The following is a 17,189-nucleotide window of genomic DNA, read 5'->3' as shown; positions in this document are numbered from 1 at the left end:
TGCTGGAATTACAGGCTTGAGCCACCATGCCCCACCTCTTCAAGAAATCCTCTTGCCTCAGCCTCCCAAAGTGCTGGGATTAAATGTATGAGCCACCACGCCCAACTAAAGCTTTTTATTTCTGCAGCAGGTTTATTGAGGTGGGAATGACATAAACTATACTTGGTCAATGTATACAATATTATAAGTTTGACATATGTAAGCATGTGTCAAATCATCACCACAACTAAGATAATGAGCATACTCATCACCTCTAAAACTTTCCTCATGCTCCGCCCCCGTTACCCTTATCTCCGGAAAACCACTGATCAGCTTTCTGTCACAATCGATTAGTCTGCATTTTCCAGAAATTTATACAAGTGAAATTATACAGGATGTGCTCTTGTTAGACTGGCTTCTTTCACACAGCAGCATAATTTATTTTGAGATTCATTCATGTTGTTAAATGTGTTAACAGTGTATTCCTGGCCAGGCATGGTGGCTCACACCTGTAATCCCAGCACTTTGGGAGGCTGAAGTGGGTGGATCACTTGAGGTCAGGAATTTGAGACCAGCCTGGCTAACATGGTGAAACCCTTTGTCTAGTGAAAATACAAAAAAAATCAGCTGGGTGTGGTGGTGCACACCTGTAATCCCTGCTGCTCCGGAGGCTGAGGCAGAACAATTGCTTGAGCCTGGGGGGCAGAGATTGCAGTCAGCCAAGAGCGTGCCGCTGCACTCCAGTCTGGGCTACAAAGTGAGATATATATATATATCTAAAAATATATATATAATACATTCCTTTTTATTACTGAGTAATATTCCATTGTGTAGATGTGCCATGATTGGTTTATCCATTCACCTGTTGATTGACATTTGGGCTATATCTAGTTTTTGATGAGTACAAATACTGCTTCTGTGGAACTTCATGTAGAAGTGATTGTATGCTTTTCCCCTCTTTTGGGGAAAGGTCTGGAATTAGAATGGTGGGGTCATACTGCATGTCTATGTTTAACTTTTTAAGATCTGCCAAACTGTTTTCCAGTCACATAAAAGTCCCCATTTCACCACATCCTCACCACCTCTTGATCTACTCATATGTGTCTTAGTCTGTTGGAACTGTTGTAGCAAAATACACAAACTGAGTAGCTGATTTCTCCAGAACTGTGAGAAACTTATATCAAAATCAAGGCACCAGTGGATTCAATGTCTGGTGAGGGTTTGCATTCTGATTCATAGACAGCATCTGATTCATTCACAGGCATAGATGTGTCCTCACCTGGTAGAAAGGGCTAATGAGGTCCTGGGGCCTCTTATTTATTTATTTAGAGACAGCATCTCACTTTGTTGCCCCGTCTGGGGTGCAGTGGCACTATCTCAGTTCACTGCAACCTCTGCCTCCTGGGTTCCAGTGATTCTCCTGCCTCCGTCTCCCAGGGCTGGGACTACAGGCACGTGTCCCCACACCCAGCTAATTTTTGTATTTTTAGTAGGGACAGTGTTTCAACATGTTGGCCAGACTGGTCTCAAACTACTGACCTCAGGTGATCTGCCCACCTCGGCCTCCCAAGTACTGGGATTATGGGTATGACCCACTGGGCCTGGCACCTGGGGCCCCTTTTATAAGAACACAGATCCTGTTTGTGACAGTAGAGTCCTCATGATCTAGTCATATCCCGAAGGCCCCACCTCCTAATACCACACATCGGTGAATCAATTTTCAACATAAGAATTGGGGGGATTGGGGGGACACCATGTTCAGACCATAGCAATATGGTCTGTGTCTAATTTCATTTTGCGCTGCTAAAACGCAATACCTGAGACTGGGTAATTTATTAAGAGCAGAACTTTATTTCTCACAGTTGTGGAAGCTGAGGAGTCCAAGATCAAGATGACAGCAGGTTCACTTCTCTGGTGAGGGCTATGTCCTCTGGAGGCGTGGAATGCTGTGTCCTCACATGGCAGAAAGCAGAAGGGCAAGTGAGCTGAACACTACAGGAAGTCTTTCTCTCTCTCTCTCTCTCTTTTTTTTTTTGAGACAGTGTTTGCTCTTGTTGCCCAGGCTGGAGTGCAGTGTCAATCTTGGCTCACCGCAACCTCCACCTCTGGTGTTCAAGGGATTCTCCTACCTCAACCTCCTGAGTAGCTGGGTTACAGGCATGCACCACCAAGCCCTGCTAATTTTGTATTTTTAGTAGAGATGGGGTTTCTCCATGTTGATCAGGCTGGTCTGTGAACTCCTGACCTCAGGTGATCCACCTGTCTCAACCTTCCAAAGTGCTGGATTACAGGCACCGGGCCCAGGAAGCCTCTTTGATAAGAGTCATAATCCCACCCACAAGGGAGGAGCCCTCATGGCCTAACCACTTCTCAAAGGCCCCGCTTCCTAATATTATCATGTTGGTCATTAGGTTTTCACACCCGAGGTTTAAAAAGGACTCTTTCAAACCATAGCAATCAGTATTTTTAATTTTAGACATTGTAAGAGGTGTAGCGGCGTCTCATTTTAGTTTTAATTTGCATTTCCTTAATGGCTAATGAGGTTGAGCAGATTTTCACATGCACATTTGCCATTTGTATTTCTTCATTGGTGAAATTGTTGTTCAAATCCTTCATTCATTTTAAACATTTGAGTTTCAATTTTCTTTTTGAGAGTTCTTTATATATTCTGACTATAGGTCCTTTATCAGATATGATTTGCTAATGTTTTCTCCCAGTCTGTGGCATATCTCTTTATTCTTTAAAAATGTCTTTCAACAAGCAGAAATTCTAACTTTTTATGAACACCAATTTATCATTTTTTAAATGGATCCTGCATTTGATGTTACATTTAAGAAATCCTTTCCTAGCCCAAGGTAAGTACATTAATTTCTTAGGGTTCTCTGTAACAAAGAACCATAAATCAGGTGGTTTAAAGCAATAGAAATTAATTCTCTCGTGGTTCTGGAGGCTCTAAGGGAGAAACTGCTCCATAACTCTCTCCTGGCTCCTGATGGTTACCCCCAATCCTTGCCATTGCTTGGCTTATCCACCCATTATTCCAGTCTCTGACTCTATATTCACAAGGCATTCCCCCTGTGTGTCTTGTGTCTCTTCTTATAAGGACATCAGTCATATTGGATTAAGCATCCAATCTACTCCAGTATGATTTCTTCTTAATTTAACTACTCATTTCTGCAATGGCCCTATATCAAGTAAAGTCACATTCTGAAGTTCTGAGAAGAACGTGATTTTGGGGAGGACACAATTCAATCCAATACAGTACGAAACAAAAATGTTCTTCTATATTTTCTTTCTAGAAGTTGTATAGTCCTGCTGGTGCAGGAGAATCGCTTGAACCTGGGAGGCGGAGGTTGCAGTGAGCTGAGATCGTGCCATTGCACTCCAGCCTGGGTAACCAGAGCAAGACTCCATGTTAAAAAAAAAAAAGTTGTTTTGCTATTCCAGGAACTTTCTCATATATATATATTCTAGGTACTTTCATATATATATATATATGAGATTTTTAACTAGGGTTGAATTGAACCTGCAGATCAGTTTTTGGGAAAATTGGCATATTAACAATATGAAGTCTTCTGATATACAAACATGGTACAGCTTTCTTTTTTTTTTAGGTCTTTAGTTTCTCTTGGCAATGCTTACATTGTATGAATCTTATACTTTTTTTGGTCAAGTTTGTCTTTATTTCATATTTTGTTATATTGTAATAGTAATTTTAAAAATTCAATTTCTTGAGCTGGGTGCAGTGGCTCACACATGTAATTCCAGCACTTTGGGAAGCCAAGGCAAATGGCTCACTTGAGCCTAGGAAATTGAGATCACCCTGGGAAACATGGAGAGACCCTGACTCTACCAAAAAAAAAAAAAAAATTAGGCCACACTTGGTGGCTTGCACCTATAATATCAGCACTTTGGGAGGTTGAGGTGGACAAATTGCTTGAGTCCAGGAGATCAAGACCAGCTTGGGCTATGTGGAGAAACCCTGTCACTACCAAAAATATATATATTCTCACAGTTGATTGCTAATAAGTAGAACTGATTTTTGTATATTGATCTTGTATTCTGCAACCTTGATAAATTCATTAGTTCTATAGCTTTTTGGTAGAAAAAAACTTTTTTGGTTAAAAATCCATGGGATTTCTACTTAAACAATCATGGTATTTGTCAATAAAGACATTTTAAATTCTTCCTGTCCAGTCTGACCCCCATTATTATTTTTAGCCTGATTGCACTGGCTAGAACAATATTGAGTAGAAGTGATGAGAGTAGACGTACTTGTCTTATTTGTGATATTATCAGAAAAAAATATGTATCCTTTCTTTCTTTCTTTCTTTTTAAGATACAAGGACTTACTCTGTTGCCCAGACTGAAGTGCAGTTGCTCAATCATGGCTCACTGGAGCCTGGAACTCTTGGGCTCAAGCAGTTCACCCCTCTGAGTAGCTGGGATTACAGGTGTGCTCCATCACACCGAGTCCTACCTTTTCATCATTGAGTATAATATTTGCTGAAGGTTTTTTATTTTAATCTAGATGGAATGTTATTAGACACACAGAGGTCTAAATTGCTTTACAATAAAGAAAAATCTCAGACTCATGCATATTTTTGTAGGGGACATATAACAATAATATAGTCACTTTGTGCTGACTTGGTTAAAATTCTAAAACTTTAAAAACTAACATAAAATACACACGAGATTGCATCTGGGAAAACTGAATCAAATTAGTTTTCAGCTTTCTGTGCTTGCAGGGGCAGGAAACTAAGTAAATAAAATCCATACATCACACAAACAAAAAGAAATCTAGTTTAAAACAAGTACACCCTCTTCTGAAGCCTTCTGTCTGCGAAATTCGCAAATGTACTGATTTCAGTTTTAACTTGCTGAAGGTTTTTCACTAGATGCCCTTTTATCTGGTTGAGAGCTGATACAGTTTGACTCTGTCCCTATCCAAGTCTCATCTTGAATTGTGATCTCCATAATCCCTACGTTTTATGGGAGGGACCTAGTGGGAGGTAACTGAATCATGGGACAGTTTCCCCCATGCTGTTGCCATCATGGTGAGTGGGTTCTCATGAGATCTGATGGTTTTATTAGTGTCTGGCATTTCCCCTGTTGGCACTCATTCTCTCTCCTGCCCCCCGTGAAGAGGTGCCTTCAGCCATGATTATAAATTTCCTGAGGTCTCCCCAGCCATGCAGAATTGTGAGTCAATTTAACCTCTTTTCTCTATTTTTTATCCAGTCTCATAGCAGCATGGGAACAGACTTATACCAGGACATTCTCACTTATTCCTAATTTCCTGAAATTTTTTTTTTTTTGAGATGGAGTTTCGCTCTTGTTACCCAGGCTGGAGTGCAATGGCGCGATCTTGGCTCACCACAACCTCTGCTTCCTGAGTTCAGGCAATTCTCCTGCCTCAGCCTCCCGAGTAGCTGGGATTACAGGCACGCGCCACCATGCCCAGCTAATTTTTTGTATTTTTAGTAGAGACAGGGTTTCACCATGTTGACCAGGATGGTCTCAATATCTTGACCTCATGATCCACCCGCCTTGGCCTCCCAAAGTGCTGGGATTACAGGCGTGAGCCACCGCGCCCGGCCTTTTTTTTAATCAGAAATGGATGTTAGACTGAAACAGGTGTTAGGTGACAGCTCACACCTGCAATTCTAGGACTTTGGGAGGCTGACGTGGGAGGATCACTTAAGCCCAGGAGTTCAAGACCAGGCTGGCCAACATAGTGAGATCCCATCTCTAAAAAAAAAAAAAAAAAAACGATAAAAGAAACAGATGTTAGATTTTGTCAAATACTTTTTTCTGTATCCATTGAGATGGTCATATGGTTTTCTATTTTAGTTTATTAACTTGGTGAAGTACACTGATTTTTTTTCATGTTAAACTAATCTTGCTTTCCTGATTAGTCATGATTTATTTACCAATTTTTGTATGAATGGATCCAATTTACTAACATTTTATTTAAAATTTTTGCATCTATGTTTCTGAGGCATATTGATCTATAGCTTTATTTTTTCATGTTTTTTTGAGATATTTCTTCTTTTCTAATACAGGCATTAATCCTATAAATTCCTAAGTACTACTTTATACCCATCCTAGTGGGTATGAAGTGGTATCTTATTGTGATTTTAGAATCTGATGTATATTTTTCCACTTAAATTTATCTCACAGTTCTCTAACACTCTGTTCATGTTTAAAAGGTATTTTTTTTTTCTGTGTTTAATTTTGGATAGTTTCTATTGCTATTTCATTACGTTCATTAATCTTCTCTACTGCCTAATCTGCCATGAGTCTCATTTGATGTTCTTTTATCTCTGATATTATAGTTTTCATCTTTAGAAATTTTGTTTTTTTAAAGAAATCTTTTTTCTACTTAACATATTCATTTTTTCCTCTATCTTCTAGAACATATGGAATATAGTTATAGTGACCATTTAAAAATTTTTAGCCACTAATTCTATCCCCTATGTCATTTCTGGGTCAGGCTTGATTGACTTTCTCATTATTATTATTTTTTTCTTTCTTTCTTTTTTTTTTTGAGCTGGAGTCTCACTCTACTTTGTCACCCAGGTTGGAATACAGTGGCAGGATCTCAGCTCACTGCAACCTCCACCTCCCGGGTTCAATTTTCTCGTTATTTTTCTGCTTTTACATGTGTGGTTATTTTTTTAATTGAATGCTGGACATTTTAAATTTTACCTTGAATTGTGCTGGACATTGTTGTATTCCTTCAATAAATAAAAAATAAATATAATAAATAGAGATAATTTTAATTTCATATATGCTATGGCCTGAATTGTATCCCCCTAAAATTCATATGTTGAAATACTCACCCCGAAGGTGGTAGTTATTTGGAGGTGAGAAACTGGGGAGCCAATCAGATTATGGGGCAGAGCCCTCATGAATGGGATTGGTGCCCTTATAATGGTGATCCCAGAGAGCTAGCTAGCCCTTCCACCATGTGAGGACACAGCAAGAAAGTGCCGTCTCTGAACCTGAAAGCATGTCCTCACCAGACTCTGAACCTGCTGATGTCTTGATCTTGGACTTCCCTGCCTCCAGAGCTGTGAGAAATAAATGTCTGTTTTTTATAGGCTACCTAGAGTGTGGTATTTTGTTATAGCAGCCCAAATGAGCTAAGGCAGCATACTTACAATCAGAAATGATAGAATGTATATCTTTCTTTAACTTTTACACATTTAGTGCATCCACTTAAACGTTTTATCTGGCCAGGTCACAGTTGATATTTCTCAAATACATTGTTTGAGCTGTTTTGGGGGGACGTTTGATCATTTTAGGGTTTCCTTTTAAGTTTCGTTAGTCATGACCAGAGCAGCATTTAGTCTAGTGTTAATTTTTCCCCCCTTATTAGTATTACAGGACCCATAGTGGTCCTCTGAACCACTCAGGCTGTTGGGAACAGGCACTATTGCTATTCTGTGTGAACTCTGAGCAGTGTTTCCTCTAATTCTTTCAGGTGGTTCTTTCCCTGGCCTCGGTGGCTTCCCCGTGCATGGATCAGTATGCTGAAGAATTGTGAGTGACCTTCTGCAGAGTTCCAGAGTTCTCTGTTAAGCTCTCTTCTTTCTGGTGCTCTGCCCTACAAACTCTGGCTGCCCTGACTTCTTTGGACACCCAGTTCTGTACCCTTAACTCAGGGAGCATGCTGGGCTCTTCCTGTATTCCCCAAGTCAGCAGTGAGGACTGAAAACTTTCCCCAGGAAGCATGCTGGGATGATCACGAGGCTGGCCTCATTTCCTTCCCATGTCTCAAGGATTGCTGCCCTTTGTTGATTCATGTGCGATGCCTTGCGAACTGTTGTTGAGTGTTTCAGTTGTTTCAGGAGGGAGAGTACATACAATCCCTATTCTTTCAGTTTAGCCAGAAGTAAAAATCCTCTGATTCAATTTCCTCACCTACAAGCTGTGAATAGTAATAGTACCTAGTACCTTATAGGATTGTTGCAAGGATTAAGTAAGTTAGTATTTGTAAAGCCCTTACACAATATCTAGGCTATGGTAATTGCTCAATAAGTAGAAGCTTTCTCTGTTGTTACTGAGGTTATTGTTCTTGTTGTTATTATTATTTTTGTCAGCAAACAACTTCGGATCTATGGTGGGTTTCTGGGACTGCAGAATTTGCAGTCCCCAGCACAGGGCCTAACACTTCACTGGTGTTAAATATTTGTACCTTAACTCCTCCACAGCCAACCCCTTCAGCAGATAATCACTTGCCTTTCTACTTTGGAGAGAGCTAGGAATGGCCTTTGATATCTTTAACAGCCATAATTTCTATGCCTCAGAGATCTAATTGATATGCTCATCGAGCAAATTAGCATTTGCAGCAAACATATTTCACTCCAGATTTATTATGCTCCCTAAATTAATATAACAAGGGTATTCTGAAGAGCAAACCAGAGTATAATTCATGTGAATCCAGAGGCTGGTCTGTGGGTCTGCTGAGGGAATTCAGGGCAGAAAAGAGAGCTTATCCCTTTTCCTAGGCTAACCATCTGCCCAAATAGGACAGGGAGCTCAGCTCTCTAATGAAAGAAAGAAAGAAACCCATCTGAAATATGTATTGAAAAGAAATAAATGGTGGCCTTAGTCCCTCAATCCCCTTAATTTCCTACTCTTGCCTTCAGACATCTTCCCTTGGCATGGATGTGGTTGGTATTAGATGGCCATCACTCTTTGTGGTCCAGACGTCTGCCTGGGTTCTCCTAAAGGCCTGGGGAAAGCCAGTAGTTTGACGCTTACAGTGTCACCTGAACAAGCAGGATGTGCTTCATGGCAGCCTCCCACAAAGTCTACACCTCAGCTTCCTTATCTTTTCCTTCTCTCGACTTCCATCAATAGAAATACAGTCTGCTTCCCACTGGTTCATCTCTGCCCGGATGGTGCAAGGACTTAGTCTCAGAGGCTTACTAATGTCCCTAACACTGTCGTTAGAAGCAGGAGCCTACTTGTGTTTATTCAACTGCTTTATCTTGTTTCAGAGAAGTACTTTTATTGTCATAAAGAACTTTTTTTTTTTCAAGACAGGGTCTTACTTCGTCACTCAGGCTGACGTGTAGTGGCGAGATCTTGGTTCACTGCAACCTCCACCTCCCAGGCTCAAGCAATCCTCCTGCCTCAGCCTCCTGAGTAGCTGGGACCACAGGTGCCTGCCACCATGCCCAGTTATTTTTTTCTTTTAATTTTTAGTAGAGATGAGGTCTTGATATGTTGCCAAGGCTGGTCTCGAACTCCTGAGCTTAAGCAATCCTAATGCTTCAGCCTCCCAAAGTGCTTAGATTACAGGAATGAGCCACCATGCCCAGCATTTTCTTTTTAATTTATTTTTTTGTAGAGACAAGGTCTCACTGTGTTACCCAGGCTGTTCTTGAATCTTTGGCCTCAAGCAGTTTTCCACCTTGAACTCCCAAGGTGCTGGGATTACAGATGAAGAACAAAAAGTATTACAATCGAATCAGCAGCAGCCACTTGGACACTGGTTTCTCATAATGGTACTTGAAGTTCATTAACAATTGACATTTGCTCTTGTTTCATCTCCAAAATCAAGATAACCACCAACAGAATTTTCACAAATATCTATACACTGAAAAGAACTAAGTCTAGTCCTAAAGGGTATATTAAGGTTGATCAGATATGAAAGGATTCATGACGGGAGCATGTCTGTGTTCAAACCCAGGGCCATAATTTAAGGCCTGAATGAATTATTTTATTCAACAGTTTTTTTTGTGGTTTTTTTTTTTTTTTTTTTTTTTTTTTGAGACAGGGTCTCACTCAGTCACCCAGGCTGGAGTATAGTGGTACGATCATGGCTCACTGTAGCCTTGACCTCATGGGCTCAGGTAATTCTCCCACCTCAGCCTCCTGAGTAGCTGGCACTACAGGTGCATGCCACTACCACACCCAACTAACCTGTACATTTTTTTGTAGTGATGGGGTCTCACCATGTCACCCAGGCTGGTCTCAAACTTCTGGAGTCCAGCAATCTGTCTGCCTCAGCTTCCCAAAGTGTTGAAGTTACAGGCATGAGCCATGGCACCTAGCCTATTCAACAGTTATTAAGAAAAGATCCAAAATATAATCTAATCTCAAAGGGCTGCAGTTAAACAGGGGATATAAAACAAGGGTGGAAATAACTGAAATTCAGGGCAGAAAATGCTAGAAGTTAGGAAGTGGTATCACATAGTGATTGAGATTTACAACTTTGGAGTCACTTCTGGGCTTGTACTGGTGTTGACCTTGACTAGCTGTGTTTCCCAAGTCTTGGCTTCCTCATTTGTAAAGTGGAGCTATGAGAGCAGTTGTGTGAATTAAATGACATGTGATGTGTACTCAATCTGTGTTAGCTATTGTTACTGTTTTTTCAGTCCAGAGGAGAAGAACTTAGATGGTTTCCCAGGGAGGGGGTGGAGGTGAACAACTTGGTGGCTCCCTGGGCCAGGGAGAGAGAGGGTGGGCTTCGGAACCTGGCGCATTCTACTGCTTCTTGCAAGTGACGGTTTTCAAGGAAAATTTGAAATGGTTCTGCTTTCATCTCTCTGGTGACCTGAGCCGCTGCGGTGTGGGGCACACAGAGCTCCGTGGTCCATTGCTTGTCTTACCTTATGCTTCCTGACTATCACAGTCACCCCTGTAGTTTGAGCTCCGACATGAGATGCCAAGATTTCATATTTCTAGACGACACAGCAATTCCAGCTACTTCTCTCTCTCTAGCTGCAAGCTCACTTAGGAATGGCGTCATATTCCCAGGGACTGAAGCCAGAATCTTACAAACATCCTTAAGGTCTCCACTTCCTCCTTTCCTTCATTGCACATCTTTCCCCATTATGCTCCCTCCCTCATTCTGTTCTCATACAATCCATCAAGTCTTGTCAGTTTGACCTGCTAAGTATGTCCTGAATCCATCAGCACAGCCACTAGCCTGTGCAGGTCATCATCTGCAGGTCATCATCCACAGGCCATCATCATCTCTCCCTGATGGGCTGCGGCAGCCCCCAACTGCTCCCTCTGCTTCTGCCTTGCTCCTTGTCAAACCTCTATCAGCAGAGAGGATGACTGAAATCCACCTGGGGTCTGCCATTCATAGCTTCCTATACCACTTCCTTTCTATTCACCTTATATCCAATCTCTCCTTTTTATTTTCTAGTAGATTTCCAATTTTGCTTGGGGCAGTGAGATGTAGGCAGAAATCTACAGTCTGGGGCTTCTTGGGAGGCTATGGTTTTCCTGATAGAAAGGGATGGACTCAACTGGAACAAAGAATATTTTGTGAGTCCCTCTTTCTGTCTGGCACACAAATTGATACTTGGAGAAGTCATCTTGACACCAGGAAGTTGAAAGTCATGCGTTAAGCTCGAAGGACCCTGCTTTTCTGAGGACTTCCTGGAGCAGCCACAGTAACCTAGAACTGTCTAGCCCCACACTTCTTGTTATGTGGGGAAAGGAAATCTCGATTTCATTAAGTAATTGCGTCTCAGTTTCTGCTACTGAAGTCACACACAGTCTTAATTGATACACTCTCCCTGGAAACCTCGAGGAGCATCTGAACCACCTGGGGGCACTTCATGCAAATTCAGACCTGTGACCCCCACCCCAACAGATCCTCTCCTAAGTGGGTTTGCATGGGGGTCTGTGACTGGTATTGTTTCAAAGCCCATTGTAGAGCCCATTACAGGTGGTCCGCGGAGGACAATAAAAGAAACAGAAAAATTCTGGATTTACATGTACTTTTATCTTATTTTTACTTATTTTTCTTTTTTTGAGACAAGATCTTACTCCATTATTCAGGCTGGAGTGCAGTGGTGTAATTATAGTGCAGTGCCCCAAGTGGCGTAATCATAGTTCACTGTAATCTTGAACTTCTAGGCTGAATCAATTTTCCTGCCTTAGCGTCCTCAGTAGCTAGGACTACAGGTATGCACCACCACCACCTGATTTTTTCTTTTCTTTTATTTTTTTTTGAGGCAGATTCTCACTCTCTCGCTCAGGCTGGGGTGCAGTGGTATAATCTTGGCTCACTGCACTTCTGCCTCCTGGATTCAAGCAATTCTCGTCCTCAGCCTCCCACATATCTGGGATTACAGGCATTTGCCACTATGCCTGGAAAATTTTTGTATTTTTAATAGAGACAGGCTTTTGCCATATTGGCCAGGCTGGTCTTGAACCCCTGACCTCAAGTGATCTACCTGCCCCAGCCTCCCAAAGTACTAGGATTATAGGTGTGAGCTACTATGCCCAGACACCGCCTCCCCCACCCCCCAGCTAATTTTTATATTTTTTGTAGAGACGAGGTCTTTCTATGTTGCCCAGGCTGATCCCAAACTCCTGGCTAGCAGTCCTCCCACCTCAGCATCCCAAAGCACTGGGATTACAGGCACGAGCCACTGTGCCCAGCTTACAAGGAATTTCATAATTGACTTCTGTAACTTCTTCAACCTCAACTATGACCATTTTCACTGCCTACATTTGGCCACCACTGGTGACTTAACTCATGCTGAGATTCCATGTCCAGAGTCCTTTTCATCTTTCTGTACCTGGGTCCTTCCCAGTCTACAAGATCTAGCTCAGGCATCACCTCATCTGGGGAGACTTCCATGAACCCCCAAGAGATGCTTTTTGTCAATCATTGAAAAGCCGTTGGAAAGTTCTGGATGATGGAAAAGTTCTAGGAGATGGGGAAGGGAGGGGGAATAGGTATGTGTGGTCGGATTTGCATGTCTACCTGCTCTCACTATTTCAGATTGAATGGAGATGGGAAGGTGGAGAAGAAGGCTTTGGGGGAATTTTAAATTTTATTGATTTTTGTTTCAGTCATTCTTTTATAATAACTCCCAGCTTTGGATTCCGCAGCCACAGTAGAATGTCAGCTCCAGAAATTTATTATTTTTAGTTGGCTGTTTTTTCCTTTTCATTTTTCATTTACATTTCAAGAGTTAGAATCGACACCAGACATAAGGGAAGCAATCAGAGACGCCTGAGTAGAAACCAGGGATATCTCATTAAATCCTTATTTTTGCAGGTCTAGGTCTTAAGGGAGGAAAAAACATTGACCAGTTTGATATTTATGGGACTCATTCACTCATTTGATCATTCATTCACTCATTTATTTACTCCCTCACTCTGCACTGATAAGATTCTCTTGGTTATAAGTGAAAGAAATACAGCTCAAGCTGTCTTAAGTCAGAGAAAGGAGAAATTGACTTATGCCGCTGGAAAGTCCAGGAGTTGAACTGGCTCCCCACATTGGGGGCTTAAATTATGTCTTGGACTGCTTCTAGTACCCCTCCTCCTGTTCCTCCTCTTCTTTCCTCTCTTTCACCTTTCCCTCCTCCTCTTTTTCCCTTCTCCCACCTCTCATCTTCCCATCCTCATTCAGACTTTCTGCTTGTGGCACGTAAAAGAGCCTCCAGTAACCTTAAACAAGTCTCTTAGCAGTTTAGCAACCCAGGCAGGAGAGGTTGTCTACTGCTGGCACCAGCCAAAAAGTCCCAGGGAGAACTCTGGTCTGACTTGCTTGCATGTCCTGGACTAAAACCTATTTCTGTGGCCAGAAGTTTTGGATAGTCTGATTATCTAGGCCTGAGACACATGGCCAGGGTGAAGTGTGAGAGGTCAAGTTCAGCCCCACATATTCACAGGAAATGTGTAATCCTTAGGAAAGAAGAATTCTATTCCCAGAAGAGGGGGAAAGGATACCAAAGAAACATAACAACATAACTGACAGATTTCACTGTTCTACTCATCTATCCACTCATCCACTCATCCTCCCACAGATTCATTTATCTATCTATCCATTCCCCTATTTATCCATCCATCTTTCTATCCATCCATCCATCTTTCTAGCCATCCATCCATCCATCCATCTATCCATCCATCTTTCTATCCATCCACCCATACATTCAACCTCTCACAGATCCATTCATCTAACTATCCAATCATCTATTCATCCATCCAGCCATCCAGCCACCCATTCATTCATCCACTATAAGTTGCCTAAGGCTGCTGCTTTGAGGAGAATCCACAGCATATGAAAAATTGAAAGCACTGTTTTAAAATAATTGGTTTTGTACAGTCAATTGCTGTAGACTTGGATTTGCATGCTATAAAAGCAAAGTGATTTGTTTTTAATTATTTTGCAGCATTTGGATTTGTGGTTTAGTGCAATCCCAGCTGCAGGGGAAACACTTGGCTCATGTCACTGCTGTGCCCCACATAGAATTAGAGCAAGAGGTCAGGATACTCAGGGGGATCCCTATGGCAGAACCATGGAGCCAGCATTGGGATTTGGGTCTTGGAGGAGTAAGTCCCAGGGACAACAGGCATTTACCCTTGTAGCAGGTTGAATAGGGACCCCCAGAATCTATGTTCACCTGGAACCTCAGAAGATGGCCTTATTTGGAAATAGAGTCTTTGCAGATATAATTAGTTTAAGACCTAGAGATGATATCATCCTGGATTTAGGGTAAGTCATAAATCCAGTCACTGATATCTTTATAAGAAGAGGGCAGGACACCCACAGAGACACAGGGAAGATGGCCATGTGAAGATTGATGCAGAGATGAGAGGGATGTGGCTGCAAGCCAAGAGAAGTCGAGGATTGCCAGGACCTACCAGCTGGGAAGACGCAAGGAGGGATTCTTCCCTAGAGCCTTCAGAGGAAGCATTCTCTTGCTGACACCTTGATTTTGGACTTGCAGGATTCAGAAGTGTGAGAGAATAAGTGTCTTTTGTGTTAAGTGGCCGACTTTGTGGTAGTTTGTTGCAGGAGTCCTAGGAAATTAACACAACCCTCAGCTTCTACGAAGGATTAACGGAATGGCATTCCAGTGAAGTTACAAACCAGGCACCAGGCAAGTTAGAGTTATGGACATGGAAGCTCAGAAATCGCAAAAAAGTGGCAAATGGCTAGCGATCCCCAGTGTGGTCCCTCCCAGCTTTTCACTAAATCCTTATGACTAGGCAGAAAAAAAGAGAAAAAAAGAAAATTCCCATTAACGTAGAAAACTAAGATGAGCTCTCAAGTTAACTCCAGAATCTAAGAGAGACTGATTGTAATTCAAGGTTGCTGATACAGGTGGGTCGGGGGGAAAAATAAACAAAACCCTGCCCAGGCTTATGTGCAAGGCATACTCTCCTTCTGGTTCAGGTTCAAGAGAGAAGAGCTTTTCAAACTTGAATGCATACAAATCACTTGTGGACTTTGTTCAAACGAAGTTTCTGATTCAGTAGATCTGGGGTGGGGCTAAGAGTCTGCATTTCTTCAGCGATCCCGGGTGAGGCTGCTGCTGCTGGACCGTGCCTTGAGCAACAAAACCTTAGCATACTTTTGAACCAGGCACTGGCCATAGGAGGAAGCTCCAGGTACAGCTGAGCAGATCGATGTTCACCAGGTGAAAGCCTGTTTGAATCTGGGGGCGGAATTGAAGTTGTGCTTGACTGTTCCGTACTTACCATTCATAACATTGGAGGCTTCTTCATGGAGGAGAATACTACTCTCCTACCTATTGACAAGCAGGGCTTAGCCTCCAAACTTACTCTGGCCAAGGGGATGTGGGTGGTGTCACTTCTGATGGACGCTTGCAGAACAGTTCCTGGTTCATCGCATTCCCCTTCCCTCTGCCATCTGGCTAGCTCTGTGCACTCTTCTGTATTCTACTCTGCCATGCTGAGGTTCTTTTGTCCAATGCTCCCTTTGGTTTTGCCATTAGTGAGCATGGCGGGAGGCTGCAAGCAAAGGAGAGGAGAGAGGAGTCTTGCTCGCTCCTGTTTGCCTGCCGATCCTCTCAGTGTTTCCATGGCAACAGCCCTTCCTCCTGGCACTAGGAGTTGGTACCAGTTTCCAGCCCTCCCAAAGCCAGCCTTATTGCACCGTGAGGTGCCTGTACCAGTTGAGCAGCTCCCCCGCTTCAGAGATCTGGGTACCAGCTCTGTGTGGCCAGCCCTGCCTCTAAGTTGCTAGGCTCTGATCATCCCAATTTCCCTTCATTCCCCCAAATCCAGGGGTGGCCTTTGCTTAGGATTGATCTTTCATTCCTGCAGTTAACCCTTAGTGTTCCCTAACTGTTCTCATTTGACTTTTTAGTCCTCTAATGCTCATGAAAACAATTTCCTATATTAAATTCTCTCTGTTAAAGTCATAGTGTGGTTTCCATTTTCCTGATGCTAATGGCCCAGATGGGAGTGCCAATAGGAGCCTGGGTTTTGGAGTAATGGTGCAGGGCAGAGTCTTAGCCAACCTGCAATGGACATGTAGTCTGAGTGAGAAATAAATCTTTGCGGGGTGACCCACCAATATTTCTGGGGTCGTTTTTTTTTGTTTGTTTGTTTGTTTTTTTAGTGCTCTACACATTCAGAGAAACTTCTCTAAAAACAAACTATAGAAATGATCCTGAAAGTATAGTCTTCAGGTCACTTTTTTTTAATGTGGCATAATCTAGCATATTTTGATTAATACAGAAGTCACAAATGTCACATTCCCCACCTGGGGCCCTAAGGAGAGGATTCTCGCCCTATACCAGTAGGCAGAGAGCAGCATCCAGGGCGAGTCATACTCTGACAATTTTACAAATATTCCAAAGTCTGGACACATTTTGCTGTGTTTGAGATTGAGTAAAAGAAGAAAAGAGCTTAGGGCTTAGGTGTGAACATTTTTATTATGTAAAGAGTTCTTATAAGTAAATAAAAGACAAAGACTGTTGTAGAAAAATGAACAAAGTTATGTATGGAAAAATACTCAACTTTTTCAGTAATCAAAACACTTTTTTTTTTAAGAGTCAAGGTCTCACTATGTTGCCAGACTGGCCTCAAACTCCTGGGCTCAAGTCATCCTCCCACCGCAGCCTCCTGAGTAGCTGGGACAAAAAACAAATGCAATACCAATATTAGGATTGAATTGTGTCTTCCTCCGCCAAAGAAAGTGAAAAAGATACACTGAAATCCTAACCCCCAGTGCCTTAGAATGTAACCTTATTTGGAACTATGCAAATGGGGTAATTGCAGATGCAGTTAGTTAAGATGAGATCATACTGGAGTAGAACTGCCTCCTAATTCAACATACTGGTTTTAATTTTTTTTTTTTTTGATATGCAGTTTTGCTCTTGTTGCCCAAGCTGGAGTGCAGTGGCATGATCTCAGCTCACTGCAACCTCTGCCTCCCAGGTTCAAGAGATTCTCCTGCCTCAGCC

The 17,189-nt window shown here is 42.2% G+C and overlaps 1 long non-coding RNA gene and 1 pseudogene across 2 annotated transcripts in view; one reads left to right on the top strand and one right to left on the bottom strand.

The window, feature by feature from the left end:
- The window catches only part of LOC144582746 (uncharacterized), a 56,013-nt gene extending 39,880 nt beyond the window's left edge, over nucleotides 1-16,133 (top strand). For both annotated transcript variants that reach the window (XR_013536138.1, XR_013536139.1), the window contains exon 4: nucleotides 7,469-16,133. This is a non-coding gene — a long non-coding RNA (uncharacterized LOC144582746). The remainder of the gene's footprint in view (nucleotides 1-7,468) is intronic.
- A 200-nt stretch (nucleotides 16,134-16,333) lies between these two features.
- On the bottom strand, nucleotides 16,334-16,409 carry LOC118147917 (small nucleolar RNA U3; annotated as a pseudogene).
- Nucleotides 16,410-17,189: the final 780 nt, after the last annotated feature.

The sequence above is a fragment of the Callithrix jacchus genome, chromosome 1 (genome assembly GCF_049354715.1).
Source record: "Callithrix jacchus isolate 240 chromosome 1, calJac240_pri, whole genome shotgun sequence".
Classification (NCBI taxonomy): domain Eukaryota; kingdom Metazoa; phylum Chordata; class Mammalia; order Primates; family Cebidae; genus Callithrix; species Callithrix jacchus.
Note: the sequence above shows the minus strand (reverse complement) of the source record. Positions and strands in the feature narration are given on the sequence as shown.